Source organism: Pieris napi, chromosome 7 (assembly GCF_905475465.1).
Source record: "Pieris napi chromosome 7, ilPieNapi1.2, whole genome shotgun sequence".
Classification (NCBI taxonomy): Eukaryota; Metazoa; Arthropoda; class Insecta; order Lepidoptera; family Pieridae; genus Pieris; species Pieris napi.
Genome location: NC_062240.1, coordinates 709,711 through 731,601, shown reverse-complemented (window position 1 = coordinate 731,601; position 21,891 = coordinate 709,711). Strand labels below are relative to the sequence as shown.

Genomic DNA, 21,891 nt, shown 5'->3' with positions numbered 1-21,891 from the left:
TTCTCTACGCATCATTATGGATACAGTAAGTATTAATTGCACCGTTGCATTGCACTGGTCTATTTATTGAGAAAACCGATAAATATGTAGTATTTCTACGAAATACACGCAATCGCGTGACGTAAATAGAACAGTACAAGAAAACTGATTAAAATGTCCTCGTTAGAAGCGGAATGGTATTTTTGATACGCTTTTCTTAGCTTCACCTAAAACTTTTTATACAAGGTTACTCATGGCCATAAACGATGGTCGACAGAAATTTCTAGAAATATTTGTAAGGCATTTTAGCATGCGTATAGCATAAATTGGCTACCCATTCGATTGCGGCGTAAGATGCATATTTTACAACTTCTCTTTAATGTTCTGTTTAATCCTAAAACTCCTAGTTACCTAAAGCAAAATTTTATGTTTCTCTCTGGCGGTAGTTTTGACTTGCGTTCTCTGGACAACCTAATTCTTGAAACTCCTATTCATAAAACTGAATTCTATCACTCCTCCTTTACTGTGCAAAGTATTCTGCTATGGAATTCTCTTCCAATTGACATTAGACGAGCTCAGTCCTTAAATTTATTCAAAAAGTTTCTTTTTGATCATTTTCTTTCTGCCTCGTAATTAGCTGCCTCTGCTTATACGATTATTATAATATATATTGATTATTGTGACTCTGTTAACCTTTTGTATTGTATTTTAAATTTTGTCTATACATAGTTCTATTTATTATTATTGTTATTTTTCCTTTAGACTTTACTTTATTTTAGTTATAGTAACGGTTATTTTGAGTTTTTTTTTTTTTTGTTAATAATTTTTGCAATTCTTGTACTCTATCCTCTGTAGGTGTTTCTTTTTCATTGTTCCACATTAGGGTTGCTTGGAATGGTGGAATTGTCTCAAAGGTATCGGGCAGTCTCACCACGATAATTAAGAGCTTGAAGAAGTCTTCGCCACTATGAGAGGAAGAGAGAAATTAATAAAACAGAGCAATATTCAAATATGATTTACTGTTCAAGGACATTTTCTTAAATACTTCTTACACCTATTCACACCTACATTATATTATTCTAGTGAGCTGTTGGGGGATTGCACCTTCAGCTATTAACATTTAGAACAACCACGTGGGCCGTGTCAGCAGTAGTTCAATGTTCAAATAATATATATTTAAAATTACTCTTCAGCTGTTAAGAACACACGAGAGCCATGTCAGAAGTTGGTTGATGTTCAAAATTAAATCTGAACAAGTACTTTACTGTATTTTTCGGACCCTTCGCTCACGACTGCTGAAAAGGACTAATAAAGCTTTTTTCAGCAACGGCCTGGAGGCTCACCTGACCTTAATTGATACCGCTGCCCATGAACACTCACTCATCCAGAAGGCTCGCAAATGCGATGCCGGCCTTTTAGTAAGGTCATAAAGTAACTTAAACTGAATTCGCGATTATATATATCTGAAAAAAAAAGGGTTTGGTTGTAAGAAGACTCACTTTATTAAAAGATGTCAGTAATAATAATAATAATAACAAGACATTTATTATGGAACAAAAGATACAGGTATCACTTATTCCACGTCATTAAATTTGAATCTGTAGGCATCCTTAGGCCTAGTCATCGGCAAAGAAGACAGAGGGTGTAGACCGAGAGAAAGAGCCGGCGTAAAAAACTCGGTACTCTTTTAAAATAGCAAATCCTCAAACAACACTTATTTTAAAACAAATATCGCAAATACGTATACCACAAATTTAATGGGACATAATACAAATCGTATTGCATATACCTATACAACCTATGGCAGAATTCTTGCGAAAAAACCGGTCCTAGCACGCATGTTAAATTGATATTTTCTTAAACTTAAATAGATTTAATCTTGAGACCATCAGTAAAAAGTGATTGAATGCCATAATACAGTTTCAACAAAATGGCTTTGGTATTCCTTTTTATAAATCATGGGAGAAATCAGGTGAGCCTCTAGCCCGTTTGCCTCCTGATACATACAAAAAAAGTGATACCACCGCCCAAGGTCACTTACGTTGCCAGAAGGCTCGCAACTGCGATGCCGGCCTTTTAAGATTTGGTACGCTCTTTTCTTGAAGAGTCTAAGTCGAATTAGTTCGGAAATACTTCAGTTGGCAGCTGGTTCCACAGTAGTAGAGCGCGGTAAACACTACCTTAAAAAACGCTCAGTTGTGGAACGACGAACGTCGAGGTGATACGGATAACCATCCGTATTCATGGTAAATGCGGTTCTGATAATTTAAAGTAAATAGGGTATTTAAGGCTCAAAAGAAATGTATTAGAGCAATTTGTGGAGCAAACTGTCTTGATAGTTGCGTACCTTTATTTAAGAAGCTCAAAATTTTATCTCTTCCATCTATTTTGTATATTTTAGAAATATCCCTATTCGTACACAGAAACATACATATTTTTAAGTCGAATGTAGATGTCGAAGTAAGAAGTAGACATGGGGAGAAATTGGCTGTGCCAAAAATCAATCTGGAACTGTTTCGGAAAAACACCTTTTGTATGGCAATTAAAGTCTACAATAAATTACCAAAAGATTTAAAAGATCTTCCGACTAGAGTCTTTAAAAAGCGACATAGTGTATTACTTTTGGAAAAAATGTACTATTCAAAAATGATCTTTTGCGTGAGACACTGTAATTGATATAAATTTAATAAATGTATGATATGTACGATACAGATAATATAAGAATTGACTTTGACTAATAATATAAAATGTAAAATTCCTTAAGACAAATTTGCGCGCCATTGTGTGTGGCAGAATATGCGAACAATTTACGATTGTACCACCCTAACATTTTTGTACCATATTCTTGTAATAAATAAATAATTATTTTTAGTATTTAAAAAAAACACTCTAATTTTAAACTTTTGGAATATAAATTTTTGTTGAAAATACTTGCTGTAATACATTACAATTTAACGCAACTCCAATTGTTGGCCATTATGTGATGTTCCAATTTAGTTTGAATCATATTCGAAGAACTGCAAGTATTATACAGGATCATCTTTACACAGGTTTGTAATATATCACCATAGATGGCGTTACAGTACAAGTTATCCGCTGATAGAGAATGATGCGGATGCTGATAGAAGGGGGCGCTTGATATTGTCTTCCACGTGTCCAAATTTTCAGCAGAATGGGCTCGTCAAGGCCAAAGCTGACGTCATGTTACTTTAACGTAATGACTCGTAATCGCAATGCCGAGGTCGACATACTGTGACCGATAAGCGATACAAAATGTTATTCAATTTTCCCATGGAAAGAGTGCGTGCTTCTATTGATAACTGGCCTCAACGTTTAAAGGACTTTATTACCAATGGAGAACACTTCGAATAAGCTTTTTATATTTTAAATTGTTTTATATTGTATTAAACTAACATACTATAAAAGTAATAAATGTAATTTGCAATAATAAAAAATTGTTTCAATAGATATTTATGGCAAGACTATATTGGTAGTGTACAGAAATAAAAACATTTATGTGGATCCATACGATCCAAAGAAGTTTTGGGGTTACGATTCATCTGTAAGACTGGAAACGTACTCGCGAGCCTTCTGGCAGTGTGAGTGTTCAGGTGGGCGGTATCACTTAACAACAGAATGAGCCTTCTGACCGTCTGCCCAATGTTCTAAGTAAAAATCGAAATGAAAATTAAGAAGATACTTTGTTAAATTTACGTACAATATGACAACAGCGGAACAAATGGGAAAACCTATGCTTAAAGTGTAGAACTAGAAGGAAAGCCTTTTATTTTTTCTATTCCATACTACAAACCTTAAGTTGAATTGTTACTCAAATTCGACTCTACAAAACGAAAGATACACTTAAAAATCGCGCCTCAGTAAGTCGAAATTTCATCAGTTAAATCATATGTATCTCGAAGTTCTTGTTATGTCGAGAACTCGTTAACTCAATTTTTTTTGCATTTCCCTTGACATTCGAGTAATAGAGATTACCCTAATCAGCTTGAAATCTAGAAAAAATACAATTCTATAATATAAGAGCAACTTCTAAGTTAAAGAACAATAAATTCTTAAGATAAATGCTAGTCTAAACAAATGGATAAAAATAAGTTCGGGTTAATAAAACTGAGGTCGTGAGGTTGGGCGGAGACAATGGCTCTCAAGGGCGGATTGGCGACCTCACAGGACGAAGGTTGAGTGTAAGGGCGGTTGTTGCACTAGGCCCTAGGTGACATTAGACAGTATAAGTAACGTTGGCTTCACATTATTCGTTTATTTCGACTGTGATCGTCCATTCGATTGGTGGGATGTTTGAACAGACTTCTTTAACGGTGGTTTAAAGGTGGTTTTTGTGTATAGTGATAAAGTGGTGATGGTTTTTTGTGTCGTGAGTGAAAATGGGAATTAACCCAAATTTTTGTGGTAATTATTTAAGTATGTGCTTTCTTTTTCTAGAACATCATTTCTTTTCAATTATGCTTCTTATAGCTTTTACATTAATTTTAAATTAAAGATTTTAAAAGTCTAACAGAATGTATAGATAAAACTCGTTTAAGAAATTTTGCCCTTAACACAACAAATCTATCTATCTACAGATACATGATTGTGATGCTAATACATAAAGAATATTTCTTGTGTATATCAGTTAAAAAAGTTAATACCAAAAGCCAACGAAGCATTGCAAAATCAATTTAAATGTAAAAAGTAGTTGCAACGGGGAAATTACAGTTTTTGTAATAAATAATATTCAACCATTTCATTTCCGGTATTAGGGTTGAATATATAAAAAAAACTGTTGTTTGTGGCAAATTTATTTCTCTGCCTTATACACTGACCATTTTCTCAACAGGCAAGTAGCTAAGACTGCCTGAAATCAGCAACTTGTGAGTGTTTTTAATTAATCATTCAATATGTCTATCAACAACACACAGAATAACTATTTCATTATTAAATCAAATATTAAGTACAGTATAGAACTGCTTCGGAACTCTTGAAAAACATAAAACGTCACCGCAAGTTTTAGTGTCATTAATTTATAAATACAATTCGTTAGGATTATTTTAATTAGTTCCCATACTTCAAAAATTACTTAGAAATGTTATTTTCAGAAACCTAAGTATCAGTAGTGCTTCTCTATCATACAATTTCGAAGCAGCGCAATTTCGAAGTCGCGGGCACGCACGTGTGTGTGTTTGTGTGTGTGGATGCAAGATATGTTAGGGTCGAACTGCTAATGTACTTTAAAAGAAGGCTTAACTTAGAAAGGCTAAGATTTTGCCAATCCCAGACTACAGTTCAAAGTCAGCAATCTGTTCGATGATCAATTAAGCGAACAATCTCCATTGGTGATTCACTGACGTAAATAGATCGCGCAGAGGCAATACCCAACGACCGTGGAGACTCGAGATATTGGTTTGCTCTCTTTGCCTTAAAGAGTCCTTTGTCTGTGACTTTTAAATAAAAGAAAAGTAATATGTTGGTAGTAGAATAACAAATAAAATGGTTATGTTGTATGAAATTTAAACTTAACATCTATATTCAATATTGTAGTATAAATAGTAAATACAATAATATTATTTTTATTATTTATGTGTATGATATAAATTCATGTAATTACTTACATTTTTAAGAAGATAAGCTACACTTTCGATGAAATCTCGAAGTCTCGAAGAAATCTTGATAACTAAACGTTCTTTTTTCTGATGAAATTAGTCTTTGAAATATATATAACAATCCACTAATTATGCTCACAGCTGCTACAAAACGAAACCAACCTGAAAAATACTGACATAGAAACTTTTTATATGCTTGATTTTCCTACTTTTAAATCCTTGACAAATGATCAATTTGAAAAGTATGTGAATTATTACAGGTGCTGAGAAATAAATTTTTCATCAATCTTAAAATTCATTCGAATATATATAAATTCTAAACACAAGCGAAATTTTTCCAATTTCGTCTTAAGCTTATATCGTATTACATTATATATGTAGTTATATTGTATGTGTATCTTGTATATGTGTTTATATATTTTTAATCAGTAAACAAGATTAAAAATATATAAGATTAAATTATTAAAAATAAACGTGACTTGATAATATTAATATGTTTGATGATGTTTAGTAACATTGATAAGAAATATACTACTGTCATTGTAAATTGTTATTGCAATATGGCTTTAACAAGACTCAAAACCAGAAAAGTAACCTTCACATAATAAGAGTATGGAGTTAATCATACAACATATAGACTATTAAATTATAAACATTGCACATTCTCTTATATCTCTGAACTACCAATTAGACATCGGGTATAGTAGAGTTAATTATAATATTATTTAGTTATTAGTTTTAATGATCTAAATAAAATAAATAAAAATTAAATCAGTGGCGCTACAACCTCTTTTAGGTCATGGCCTCAGATTACTGAATCTGTTTCATGATCATTTTTAAATCTAATAGGCAAGTTGGCACTGGAGGCTGACCACCGTCGACTTTTTGGGTCTAAGACATCTCGGTTTCCTTGAAAGTCCATTGGTGCACAGCCGGGGATCAAACTTACGACCTCAGGTATGAGAGTCGCACGCTGAGGCCAACACTGCTCTCAATTTATAAAATATTTTTTGCCTACTTGCCTTTATATATCGAAATTTAAAGGAACTTAACATCAAACGGCGACGTAGATGCAAAAACCCAAACAATGTCTTGATGATGCTGAGGACATAATGCAAATGTTCTAACCAGATGATGATGCAGTTCTGCAAATGCAGATGTATTTCTTAAAATAGTAACACAACAAAGGCAGTCAATGCATTGATTACTAATTTCCTAAATTTTCCTTTAAATGCTAATAATAAGGCAAACACGTTAATAAGGAAATACACTCGGAAGTGTTGATTTATAAGAGTGAATCACTAGTTTGACAAAATATGAAACCGAGTTCTTTGTTACGAGTTAAGGTGGAATTGGTGCAAATCCTGATCACCAACTGGGCACAATTATGGTTGCCGGGGTTGTGGTTCATTAGATTACTGAATTTCAAACAGCAACATGATGTCAAAATAAAAAGCAAGTCGGTAGACCATTTTCTATGTTACTATACTTAACTAAATTTAATTATTCAAGAACCATATAAAATATCCCTTAAAACCTTAGAACTATTTATTTTTTCTATAATATGGAGAACCGGGAACCTGTTAATTTATTCATATTTAAGTGCGTCGCTCTCGCCACATGCTAGAGAGAACATTGTACATATTATTAGAATTTTAATGCGCGTTTGGTTTGTAGGCAGACAACGTGCAAATTATGATAATACTCTAGATCGTAGATATAGCGAGCTATTGACCATTCATCCTTGGTAAACTTTTAAAACTTGCTTAATTGTTATAGTTGATTTCTCACATTGATATGAAGTAAGGTATATAGAGGAGGGACCGGTATAGTCTAGTGTTCCTAAAAGATTAGCGGGAATCGAAATCAAACAAGCTATTGTGCCGCTTAACTCAGTATCACCTATAATATTAACTCATCCACAGTGGAGGGCTGTCAGCGACGCGAGTGCGGTGCTGGTGCGGCGGGCGGCGACAGATTCGCGATTGGGCTTCCGCGGGCGGGGTCGGTGACCTACGGGCGGCGCGGCGTGTCGGCGCGGAGGCGGTGCGGGCGCGCCAATGTCAGGGCCGGTGCAGCGGTCAGCTGACGTCTGGCGACGCGCGGGGGACGCTCACTCGGCTCCGAGGTGCAGTCGAGTCCCGCACTCCGTCGGAGGTGCACGGCCCTCCGGCGCGCCGCGCTATATTTAGACACGAGCGTTGACGCCGCGCGCTACTCCGGCGCCGGGGCTGTCCTCACGAGTCAGGTACCTGAAGTAGCGCGCGGCGTCCGCGCTTCTCTCCGCATCTCCTGGACACGCAGCAGCACCGAGGCCGCCGCACGCCCATTGTACTTCATCAGGTGCTCTGGTGATAATAGTTCCAGGCGCTTGTTGGAGTACACTTACCGTGTTGGCGGTTTTCTTCAGAGCACGTGGCCGGCGCGTGGCAGGTCGAGGTGAGCTCGCGGAGGTGTGGTGAGTCACCTTATCGCCGGTTGATGACCCGCACCCCCTCCTAGCCGCACCCTGCTAATTTTTGCCGAGATGTCCAGATCACATTTGCATTGGTCGTCGAACTCCCCATCTAGAACAGACAAAGGCAGCCTAAACTGGTTTTGGCATATTTCGTCGGCGACCGCCGCCCGACGCCGTTTTCCTGTATGATTCTTATGGGCATGTCGTCGTGTGCGCGATGTGATTAATTTTCAGACAGCTTCAAGGCCTTAAAAAGTGAAATGGAAGGTGACAAAATCATTCTAGTTTAGAAAATGTACATATAGCAAATTATTTTTCTTATCTTTCAATGTGTCAAAGACCGATGTGGATGTATTTATTGATTAAATAGTTGTAATTTAAACTCAAAGTAAATTGATCTGCAGAAATACAATTAAATGCTAAGTCTGCAAGTTTCGGACGACGTCGTCGATAAATACATCTTTAACTTGAATTGAATGGTGTCGCTAATCATGATTTCTTGCTTGTTTCTGTTTTTAATTATTTTACGTAGGTAAATTACATTACTATATTATCTTAAAAAAGATAATAAACTGTTAGCAAAGAAACAAAAGTAAAAGCCTCGGGTGACTCACTGGAATGTGTCTAATTGTTGAACTGACAAAAAGATTCATTGGGTTAGATTTCAACTTAAATTGAAATAACTAGCCGAAACGTACAACAATATTTGCAAGTATTTTAAACATAATTCAAAGTTTCAAGATTAACTACTTTTGCCGGTATGTTCAGTGATTTAGCAGCTAGATAACTAATAATAATTTTCGCAATACTGAGTCAATCTGAGTCATTGGGTGAACGGTCTAGACCTTTGTTATTTTGATTTCTACTTGTGGGCTGTCGCCGCCATACCGAGAAGTTTCGATCGTGAATAATATTTCTTAGAAGCCCAAACAAAAAGTAGCTCACAAGAAAACCGAACAGATAGTAGGCAATTTTCAGAGAAACATTTGAAATTATTTGATAGTTTATTTTTGATAGAAAAATATTGATAACCATAATTACCGAAAAAGTATATGTTCTGCGTCGTCACGATTACATAAAAAACCGCAATAATAATGTCAGTGTAAGATTTTAATAGCAACCATGAGGGAAAATTAATTTGACATTTAACAATTCAAAGGATATTTGAGATAGCCGAAAGTCAACTCATATTCACTTCTTTCGACTTGGCAAACAACTTTTGTTGCTATGCAATAAAATTAATTAATTATCTCATACGAATAATTTAAATTGAGCTTCTTATGAGAAAACATGCCCAAAAAATCTATTAAATGAGAAATATTTAATTGTCCATTAACCTCTTTGTTCTCAGTATTCAATTATTTATAATCAACTATCCACTTATTTACTTTGAACAATTATTATACAAAAGTTTGTTTATTTCATAACTTGTCCATGTTATTTGTATAGGAATACTGACCATAAATAATATATTTGCGTATAAAAGCTTTTATTGAACATTATGTGAAATTTTGTAAATAATTGAACCAAAATGTTACTAAACATATATATTTTAGATACAGAAAGTTAGATTTTGATGAAATAGTATAACAGCATAAAGGTTCTATGCATTAAACACGCTCCCGAACTAGGGCTTCTCAAAGGAATCTTGACTATTTAAAATTCTATATATTTTATAACTTAAAACATTTTATACAGAATATATTTATGTACCATGAGTTGACATTGACAATATAAATTGGAATCGCAGACAATTTAAGTGCCTTCATAACCTTATTAATAATAATAAACATGTGCCACAATTTTCTATTCGGTACTTCGAAAATCACGTGTAATTACTTACACACGTAACTAGTTACGTTAATTATGGTTTTTTATGCTTAGGGAAGCCAGAAGCCAGACAAACCATAGCGACAAAACCTCCCTTAGGCATATAAAATGTCGCCTTATTTGCACGGGCGTGATTTTAACACAGCTCCATTTTGTGGCAGAATAAGTAAACCAGTAATTTTAATTGTTCACCCAGTTTTGCGTAAATCCCAGAATATTTGGATTAATTCTTTAAAAGTATAAAATAAATATGTTCCTACAATATCTCACACCTATAAGAAAGAATTATATAATTAAATAAAAATAATTTTAATGTTATATCTCATTGATAAGCGTGCTCTGTTTACAATATTCGTAATTATGGTCGAATTCGTCATTCAGCTATTAAAACAAATTGCCGTGACTAATAAAAAAAATAAAACCTTAGTTAGAAAAAACATAAATTATCTCTGTGTATTTTTTTGAGGTGTATTCAAGATTCTTAATATTTAAAAAATATTTTTTAGATGAAAGACTAACAATTAACCTATATAACATGCTATTGAGTGTAATTTCAACAGTTTCGCAATCAAAATAAGCATAGACAACATAGAGCCTTAACAGCCATAAATTCGGGGATAATTTGACGCCCACCCTGTCTGCGTGTCTGACCTTCTCTCCCACAAGGACTTGAGGAAGGTCGGGTGCTAGACATAGGGCGGTCCCCTCGCGAGGGTGCCGAGGATTATAACCTCGAAATGCCCTTAGGAACGAGTTCGCGAATCGCGCTACATGTATTTAAATTTAGAATCTGAAGTAACTATTTAATGATAATAAATATTTAGGATAAAACTATATGGAATAAGTAAAGCAAGGTTATAATAACTCAATATCAATATTGACAAAGACGCCATCAATTGTACCAGTTACTAAAACGACTATTGTGACATCAATAATTTTATATTTACCAATTAAAATAAATTAAATATTCCTAGCATGCAAAATAGTTAATTCAAACAATCCAACGAACCAAATACATAATTTAAATAACTTAATTTTATTTATATTTAATCTAATTTAGTTATGTAAAAGTTATACATATTTATTGAAGAGTTTTAATGGTTCTTGGGATATTGATATGTGTCAATCACAGCAGGAAAGTAACTTGAAAACATTATAATGAATAAAGTACAAAATAACCATCCTTAAACAGAATTGTACATGGTATGTATGGATTGTCTAGATTCTGATTTCTTTTACAAGGCACGTTTTTATTAAAAACCTTGTTTCTATTTTAAACTTGTTTTAATCATTGTTTTTAAAGTAAAACAACTGTAACGGATATCAACGCCATCGAGTGCTTTAAGCTGCTTTACGAAGATTCAACGATTTAACTTTTAGTTAACTACTGGCGTTAATCGAAGAGGTAACATCATAACTGATGAAGCCAGTCATAATCTCGCACGTTTATCGCATACTAAGGGTGAATTTCTGGAACTAAATTTAGGACGAATTATGTCTCCCGTATATCAAAATCATTTTAACGTATGAGAGCCAATAACGTACTTAGCGCTAACTTTTCTGAATATCACCCCTTTTTCTACGGCTATACTACTGTAATTTCATTAGTCCTTGTATATTCATCAAAAGCCAGTCGGTCCAGTCATTTACAAACAAGTTGTGTTATATGAATACAAATTTTAACACTACGTAAATTATAAAACAAAAGTAAAACCCACGAAGGCCAATAAAACGACATATCTACCTGAAAAGCGGATCAGGTCGTCGGTCCATTCACCCTCGACCTTGCCCGACCGAGACGTCTGGACTCCTTATTATTCCACAAAGGAAAATTGCTTAGGAAAATAGGGCGGGAAAATTATTTATTACAAGATGCCATGAGCGCGAGTGCGTACGCTACTGCAATGCTTAAAATGTATTTAATAATTAGGGATTGCAATCCGGCGTCATTTTCAGTCCGGCCGGATACGACCGGATTCCCATCAATCCGGCCGGATCCGACCGGATCCGACCGATTGATTAAATCAAGATGATTTTCGCTTTGTAGTACAAAATAAGTGAGTTAATCAAGTGTCACTGCACTTATGTAGGTAGTTTATAAAAAATAAATCACAAATATATAAAATCGACTTTATTTCCTAACCAAAGTTAAGACAAATAGACAACAAGAAAACAATTAAAATTTAGTAGTGTACGTAACTAGTAATAATTTTACTACGTAACGAGTAGCTCAGTCTATCTAGATTTCACTTTCACAGATAGATCAATTTATAAGTAACAATATTAATTATCAAGTAACTATAATATCTAATAGATACAATTAACCTTACGTAATTAACTGAAATGAGATCAAAATCATTATTAAAGTATTTGAGAATGCTAACAAACAAGTCTTATAGGTATTTATGATTATGATAGATACCATCATGATTTGATGAATCTGTCGAACGAATGAATGGCAAAAATTATCACAATAATGAGTTTAGAACTCTTTAGTTTAATCAACTTACGATAAATAATTATTTTAAGTAATAATTGTAAAAAAATATAAGTATTAAAAGAAAATCAATATTGATTTTGAAAATAAGATCGTAGAAAACAAATATTGTTAATTGTGTCATCAGCTAAACGACTTCTAATAGAGCTGCAAATATAGCCTGCGGCCGAAAAGGCCACATTTTCCCATAACCGCTAGCACCGGATCCGGTCTTCGGATACGGTATATTGGTACCGGATCCGGTAACCATTAAATGTTGCCGGATCCGCCGGATTACCGGATCCGTTTTTCCGGATTGCAATCCCTATTAATAATGCTTATCATATGTACATTACTTAGAAATTTATCAAATTTTCTTATATTTGCGTCTTAGTTGACGATACTGTACGTAGACCTACTAAAGAAAATATAAACTTTATTACAATTTACATTCCCGTAAAAATTAACAATTAAACTTATTCATAATATATTAGTATATAAGTTATAAATTATATATATACGTATGTCAACATGTATGAAACTGACTGACTGTCATAATATCCAATACTAATAATATAATTATCATAATAATTATCCATCTTGTAGCTTTCCTCTTTTGATGTAACTGTGTATTTATCGATATTTCGTTACACGTTTTGTCTTAATTTGAATATAGGTATGTTTTTGAAGACGTTTTGAACAAAGTGGTAAGTCAACTTGTATTATCATGACTTTTGTTTTTAAATGTTATGTATCTCAATTTTACCAGCCGAATTGGAATAAGTTTTCCGAATGCACACAATGTGATTTCTTATATTTTTTAAGACAAGACTTTTGCTGAACCAACCAAAGACTTTTTAAAGGAGTTCTATTTCATAAAATGTTTATTAAAAATCTTTATTATTTCGCCATTAAAGGACTTCAGCGGGAATTCAAGGATCGGGCGCCATAGCTGTTGCTACGCTGTACAAATTGAACCAAAGTTTAAAAAAACAATTTTTGATTAATATTTAAACTTTTTGCTCATCGATGATTGGGTTGATATTCATGGCCGTGACAAAATTATACCAGATTTTTTATCAAATTACACGTTACTATGTAGATACGATCTTGATAGAGAAGCTTAAATAGAAAAAGCTTTTGTTTTCGAAAGATTAAAATCTATAAAAAATAATTGAAACAAGTTTTTATTAGCACACAATTTATAGCTGTATTCGTATATTAAATATCATATTATCTGTGAGAAAAATGTTCATACCAAAAAAATAAATAAATAAAAATGCCTTTTTATTTCTTTTTAGTTCATTATATATACATAAGAAATTAAAAATATGAATTTATTGAATGATCTTGAATTCCCTACGTCCCTAAATTTTCCGAAAGTCTTTGGTAAATCAACTGATATACTTTCATCATCAGCGGTTTCGTATTCTATGTAAAAAGCCTGTGTTAATGCTGCAATTGTATAATAAAATAGTACATTTTAAGTTGTATTACAAACAAACATTTATTCCCTTTATATTATTGTAGATAAATGCTATTTATATTAGCGGGCGTCGGACGAAGCGACCTTGTGTCCGAGACAGCCCAACTATAAAAGACTACAATATAAACCGGCATGCTAACGATACATACTCGAATCGATTTACATTGCTCACTTTGTATGTAATAAATGTTTCAGGCTTGGTGTTTGAAGAGTAAAGTATAAAGTGCATTGCGTAGAAGCGTTTGTTCGCGCCTCGTGGTGGGGAAGCGCGCGCGACGGTTCGCTCGCCAATTTTGCACAGTGATAAGTTCAACGACTCGACACTGGAAGTGCGAACCGAGTTTTATGTGGATACACTGACTCGTGTTTATATAAACACTCATATCCCCTAAACACTTTGGTTTTTAAATATTTTGTTATATAGGACAAAACAATTTAATTTGGACGTTATTTAGAGAAAAAAATTTTTTTAGGGAAAACATACATATGTTTTATTAATATAATACTTTTATCCTTGATTTTAATTTGTCATTGCAAAGTCAAATAGTCCTGGTTTAAAAACAAAAGTATTCAATCTTAAAATGTTTAATAACGCCATTTTGACTAACAAAAAAAATACAGTGACGCAATAACTTTTGGTCTTGGCCTCATTTCATATAATTTTTTATTCCTGACCCCTTCTGTGCCTGATACATGGTGTAAATTTTTTTGGATCTTTTTTAAAGTGTAGAAATAATAGTGTATCTTTTTTTTTCTTTTTTTGTGGGTGCAAAACTTGGGTGCGACCTTACAAACAAATTTTAAATAACATGGTGTATAAATAAGATATCTCAATTAGGCCGTCATGTTCTTTATCCAACCATGTCTCTGTTCCAGGCACCATTAATCATCGTTACACGGCTGCTGCACAAAATGTCGCCTCCATTATTCGCTGCTGATTGTCCACGCCCACAAGAATTGTCGTCTTTCGAATTTAATGAACATTTATTGGTAATATATCGAAGGCTTAGTGGTTATAGTTGCATTACATGAGTATGTCCTGAACAAATTACAATTTCGGATACAATAGACTATTAATTAATTTATTATTTAATGACTGCTCTTGTGAATTTATTAAATTTTATATCATCCTATCTATGTATATAATTATCAGAATTTCAATCCGCGAAATACTAGATTCAACACTAACGTACAGTAGTTTCACACAACACTAAATTGCGTTTTATATATTCAATACACACGACTCATATGAACTTATAAGTATATTTATTTATTTAAGTTTACCACATCGTACATATTTTACAAAATCTTCCATCTAAAATGTATGACAATTTAAGTAAACATAAGTATTACAAAAACAATATTAAATAGATATAAATAGTATATAAACATACACAAATATTCTACAGACAGAAGTATGAAATCATAAATAAAATTATATTCACTAAACTTTAGCTGGAGATGGTGATCTGCTCTTGCCCCAACATCATCAAAATGGGACGCCGGGTCACAGCATACCAAGTAATTATACATATATGAAACTAAAACAATTAGCTGTAGCCTAAAACTTGTTTGTTCGTTATTCTTTGCTTTAATTATAATTAATTGTTAGAACTTAAACTCTTTATAATATATTAGCTTTATTTATATTTCCAAGTTTCCAACCCGACACTATTCGGTTAATTGTAAACTAGACAAAAAATTTGCGAATAACACAAGTACGTCACTTCTATTGTCAGACTATCATTAGATAGGCAGAAACGATCTAGCCTAGGTCGTTGAACTTGTGGCATTGGGAGATTTCCTAGATATTTTGTACAGAGATTGGCTATTAAATACAAAGGTCTTCATTCCTGAAGGTCGACGGATATTATTAATATGTTTCACTTGTGGTCTGACCAGAGACATAAACGTTTTATTAAGTATACGATGTTTCTGACAGCTGAACGCATAGAATTTCCATACAGGGTTACTACCAATAAAATAAGCTAGATATTGATAATGTGTAGAAGAAAAAAAAATAATTGACAGGACACAATGCGTTGTTTTCTGTCTATTAAATAGTTCATATTTCACGTACATTAAATTTGAATTCATAATGTCATGGAAATTAAAAACAAATTTCAAAAATGTAATACATTAATCTAGTAATGGGTTTTGTGCTACGTACTATATCACATGCGTTTATTAATTGAAGAGCAAATAATATTTTTTTTTAATTACTCCATAATATTTTAAATTACATATTTAACACACTACCACTTAAACGTCGGGAAAGTGTGCAAATTAATATTTATCCATCGAATTTGAATAAAGGATTAACTATATTTTGTATAATAATACTGTACGTATAAAACACTGCCGCAGTCTTTAGGACGACAAACGCAATATAAAACCTGCTTGAAAAGGGACGTTTAAAAAGTAAAAAGGAATTAAATGAGCAAAAGATATTTGCAAATACGAGTTTAGAATACAAGTATGGAAGCAGATATCAAGTTCAATGCTCCAAATATCTATATTTAATCGCGTGGTGCGTCACTCTAAAGTCTAACACGATGTTTATAAAATGCTAATAAATCGAAAGCGTTTAATATTATTTTGATTTAAAAAACTAAAATTAACTAATTCTTACTATCGTTAAAATACATATGTGATTCGTTGGGTTCTTCTACGGGAAGTTCATCTTAACAAAACAGTTCTTTAATGTACAAATGGTCGATCAACTTAGTTCTAATCTTATCATTATAATAAATGCTTGTCTATGTTACTATTGTTTAATATTTATTTTACCATGCCAAAAAACAAATTAAAATTAATTTATTTTGTATACGATTGTTTATGTTTAATTAATGTTTTGGTTGTATTTGAAAATTGTCACTTGAGTAGGTAATAAGGACAAAACATTGGATAATTTTAGGGTTATATGATAAAAGGAGTAAAATCAATGTAAGAAACTGTTGTAGCTTTTATAACATTATTTGCCTTAATTCATTATTGTTGTTTGTTTGCAGTAGTATAAATTTTGGCGGTGCCAATTGACATTGAAATATATGATTTACGTCACAATAGTTGATAGTCTTTTGTCTTTACAGAGACTCTATTGTCGTTTATACTCACTTGTCGAAATTGATCCTAGACATGGCGTTTATATAGAAAACTTTATCCTACCAGCTACATTTTGTAAATAGGGACCATTTTGTTTATTAATTGTTTGTTTTTATATTTGTTCGTAAGTGCCGATATAAATAATGGATATTTTGATTTGATTAGATGATACGATTATCTTGTGATAACTTAATTGTTAAGAATGTTTACCAAATATTTGTACGCTGTATATGTAAATAGATATTAAATCTTACTTTTTTAATGCATTGTTTTATTTAACTGCTAAGGAAATCAGGACACATCATCCTTCGCCAAAATAATGAAATGTATTGAAATCAATGAAGGCTCACAATAAGCATTGTGTCTTAAATTGGAGCGATTGAGTTCTGCATTAGGTACACCATTACTCATGAACAGATAAGAACCAAGTTATACAACATTTAATAGAAATATGAATCATGTTGGTGAAGTGGATTGACCGGGCATCAATGGGTTTTCTTTATACTCGTTCGTACGGTGAAGCATTGTAAGGAAACCGGGATTCGTAAGACCCAAAAGTTGAAGGTTTGTCAGGCACATAAGGCCGATCACCTATTTTCCTATTAAGAAAAATAAGTGCGAGCATACGAAGTACACATGTCAGAAACTTCATCGGCAAACTAATTTTTAAGTCTCGTTCATATCTTAGAAATCTAAAACTTTAGATTTCCGAGACTTAGAGGGAGGGAAAAAGGAAGATATGTTAGGAATTCAACCGTCATTAAAAGTGTCGAAAATTAATACAAACTATAAATTTAATTTTTAATTTATTTCTTTGATTTGAAACACGTGGCATTTTAATTTACATCGTCATTTGAGATTTCAATAAATTATTTTGCATAAAATACTAATATTTCATGAAATTCTCTTTACGAAATTTTAATTTTATAAATAGAACTTCTATAAGGTAATTCGCACTTCTCACTCTCTCAATTGGTCTCTCCCTTTTCTTCGACAAAAACGCCGCACATCTTCGTGATGTTCCGTAAAAATTTTACCCTCATGCGCTTCAAAAATTATCACAAAACACTTTTTCAAATGATGTTATGTTAAAAGAATTCTACGACATAATCGCATAATATTCTTTAGACTATCAGATATACTTGAAATAAATTATGATTATATCGTCATTAATAAAATTATTATTGATAATTCTCAATAAATGATAAATGTCTCTTGTCCTACATTAAACGCAAATAATTTTTACCCTACCGCTGTCGCCTGATGACGTCAGGTCAGCGCGTGTAACCTACTTCAGCCAGATCGGAGTTGAGTCTGATAACCAGCCTAGACCAAAATAGCATTTGCGCACGACGATATACAGTAATTACTAACAAATAGAGCAACTGTAATTTTTTTTAAATTATCTTTTAAACGTGTAGAAATTGGCTTGATAGCTTTTTGACTTTGATAGAACGAAATTCTAAATTCAAAAATCATTTTTTCATATAGGTAACAAATTGTACACTTATGAAGGTCAAAAAATAAATAAATATATGAAATGCTTCAAATAATGGAAGAGAAGTTGCAGTAAACTCTCCGCCACTCTTTTTTTTTCTTTTCTTCATCTAATAGGTCCGGGATTACTAACCTGTAGGGGTATTATGCACCCCAGAAATCATATCATATCTTCATACCCCATCACGCTCTCAAAATATATGGTCACCAAGCACCACCACCAAAGATACCACATCTAGAAGCAACAAAACCGAAGGAATATAGACAACATGTCCCATGATTGCTTGGAAAAATTGTGAATAAAAAAACAACAACTGTAAGTTAAAGCCTCGCCACAAACATAAGGGTATATTTTTCTCTTCCTTATTTACGAGTACTTGAATAGAAGAGCAGTGTTGGCCTAGTGGCTTCAGCTTGCGACTCACATCCCTGAGGTCGTAGGTCCGATCCCCAGCTGTGACTTGATCGCATTGAATATAATTGTATTGTTCTATGTACAAACATCGTGAGGAAACCGGCTTGGGGAGCGTTGGTATATAAATTGCGTGACGTATTACTTGAACGCACCCTTGCCCAAAAAGTGCGCGGTGTTAGTTAGATTGACAAATGATCATGAAACATATACATAAACCCCAGGCCTAAAAAGGTTGCAGCGGCACTGATTTATTTTTATTTTTTTATTTACCCGAACATAAAGTATAATTCCAATATAAAATAAATTCACAGTAACGACTGAATGCCAGATATGCTTCAAGTTATCACAAACCATTATCCTTCATTCCGAATTCGTCTCTATCTAGTTTCTATAACGAATGAGGTCCACCCAATAAGTCTATCCGTTCAACGAATCTAGTCTAAATCACTAGTTGACTGCTAATAAGAATGACTACCGGCACTTTGATGTGGTTCAGGATAATAGACCATTCTATTATGGACGTGTGCTGAATTTGTCGGCGTGTTGCCATTTAAATCGTGAATTTTAATACTGTAAGTTATTATTAATTAAGCCATAAAGGCTTATGCTGACACCCAGTATAATATAATAACACTAATTTAAGTTACATAAATAAAACTTAATCTAATACATCACTTGACCCGTTTTAAGTAATCAGCGTGTCCTGTGACACATAGGCCTCTACCAGCTGCTTCCATTATTTACTGATGTTAGGCACAACTTGGACAAGAAGTCCAAGTTGTGCCTCCTATTCTCTTTATATCGTCTGCCCACCTCTTGCTCTGTCTTCCTTTTTTTCATCGCGTGGTTGCCATTCTGTAATTATTTTTGTTCATTTCAACCTGATATCTCTCGTCATGTGCCCGGTTCAGCGCCATTTCAATTGCCTTATTTTCTTTATAATGGCCTCTACTTTGTTCGCTGATCGTATCTCTTCTGCTCTTTTTCGATGTCTCAGTGTTACACCACCGTGCTTATTTCCATTCCACTTTGGCATGTTCTCAACTTTAGAAGATGTTTCTGAGATAATGAACAAGTATGGCAGCCGTATGTGACACTTGGTAGGATACATAGATTGAACACCTTTTTCTTAGCTACCATTGGGAAGTCTTTACTTTTAATAACTTCCTTAAGGGACCAAAATCTCTTCCAGGCGCAAGACACTCTTCTTTGTATCTCAAGATAATAATTAAGTAAGTAATTAGGTACAAATTTAGTACCTACGAAGTGTATTAGTATGTTACCTTTATTAATAATAGAAATTAATAACAGATTCGATATTAACCTAAAGAATGGATCTTTTTTGTGATGATGGGATATTAATTTGAAATGAGTATTGTCAATCCTCACTCATAATTCTTTTTGGCTTTGACATAGCGAAACTATTTCCTACATAGTATTTAAAACATTCAAATTTCAAAATTCCATAGAATTAACTAATGATATTATAAAATACCGATTTAAAAAAGGTATCAAATCAGGTGTTTACAAGTAATATAGCAAAAATCGGATAACATTTCAGTATCATGATTTAAAAGTCAAAATATATCATTCTACACATCATATCAAGTTGGTTAGGTATATTCCCAATAGCTTCGGTAACTTTTGAGATATAGGGTTCGACTATCCACCCATTTTTTTCATTATTTTTTACTTTTCAAATTATTTAAGTCGGTTTAAAATTTGTTCAAATAACTCTATCTGTTGTAATAGAATATAATAATTTTCTCCTCACGTTGAAATTTAATGTGGGTGAGGAAATAATCAATAAAACTAGACTGCAACGCAATATCTTAGCGCATGCCGAATGGAAGACGTCATTTTAGGGTGTATTCTAGAAATTTAGCAATCTCGTTTTTGCTTATCAAGACTATGAATCAACGAATTCACGATCCTTAAGCGGGTGGACATCTATGTGTGGTCTTGAACGAGAATTTATAGTAGGTTTAAAAGAATTTAAAGTTTCAGTTATTGAGCTACCAAATATTTATTTTTTTGTGATAGAATTAATATGAATTAATTAATTAATATTTTTACCATAGCCGGAACCGGAAGGTATAAAACTTCACTATTCTATAGAAGAATAAATCATTTCTTTAGATATTTATTAATCTAACATAATATAAGTTAAGTTCAGATAATTCTCGATCATAAAATTGTTGATCGTAATGATATATTTAAGTTAATAATTAATACTAATTCTTTGTCCGAGGTAGCTGCCAGCTATTTAACCTTTAACCAGCTAACCTTTTTGCTATTTCCTTAAAAAGCCTTATAGCGCTAGGATCCCACGGACCAAGGGTCTTAACACCGAATGGGACAAATCATATTCGGAGCCTAGCATGCTTTAACTAAATATAACTTAATGAACGACTCTAAGTGCTAATATAAGTTCCGATGTAATCTTGTTTTTTTTTCAAACCGTAACTTTTCTCTCCTTATTTGTAGGTATCGTCCTGAACATTTTATCAGTGCTCCGCCATACCTTACAACATTCTAGTAATATTAGTTTGTTGTTTCATTAATATATTTAAAAAAGTATGTTATAGTATTGCTTCATTACAATTCATATACTGTATCTTTTATATAAAGAAAAGCTACTTGAACCTTAATTTATGTTTTAGATGTCGAATTTGGGTATTTATTGTTCTTAGGAACCTATAAAAATCTTCGTTAATTTGGAAATTGGTTTGCGGAAATGTTTTGCTACTAACAGTTTCTTAATTCAAATTTTGGAAGATATCTATTACGTCTATTTTATGCAAATCGTATCACCTGATGTGACCGGATGACCGTCCGGTTGGAGGATATAGATTATTATTCATGTTTCGGAGCTTGTGGTAAGCTCTTCAGACAGGTTGACATAATCTGTGTCTACATTAATCTGTGTGAAACCTGTAACACGTAGTCTATTGAAGAATATTAATAATTTTATTTATCAATGTGTTTTTTCTTAGCGGTCCAGGCGGTCTTTTACTTGCAATCTCTACCTAC

At 33.1% G+C, this 21,891-nt stretch overlaps 1 long non-coding RNA gene across 1 annotated transcript; it reads left to right on the top strand.

Moving 5' to 3' along the window:
* Nucleotides 1-7,698: 7,698 nt before the first annotated feature.
* LOC125051130 lies at nt 7,699-17,208 on the top strand. Its single transcript, XR_007117247.1, has 2 exons — nt 7,699-8,316; nt 14,718-17,208. It is a non-coding gene; the product is annotated as an uncharacterized LOC125051130 (long non-coding RNA).
* The last annotated feature ends 4,683 nt before the right edge of the window (nt 17,209-21,891 follow it).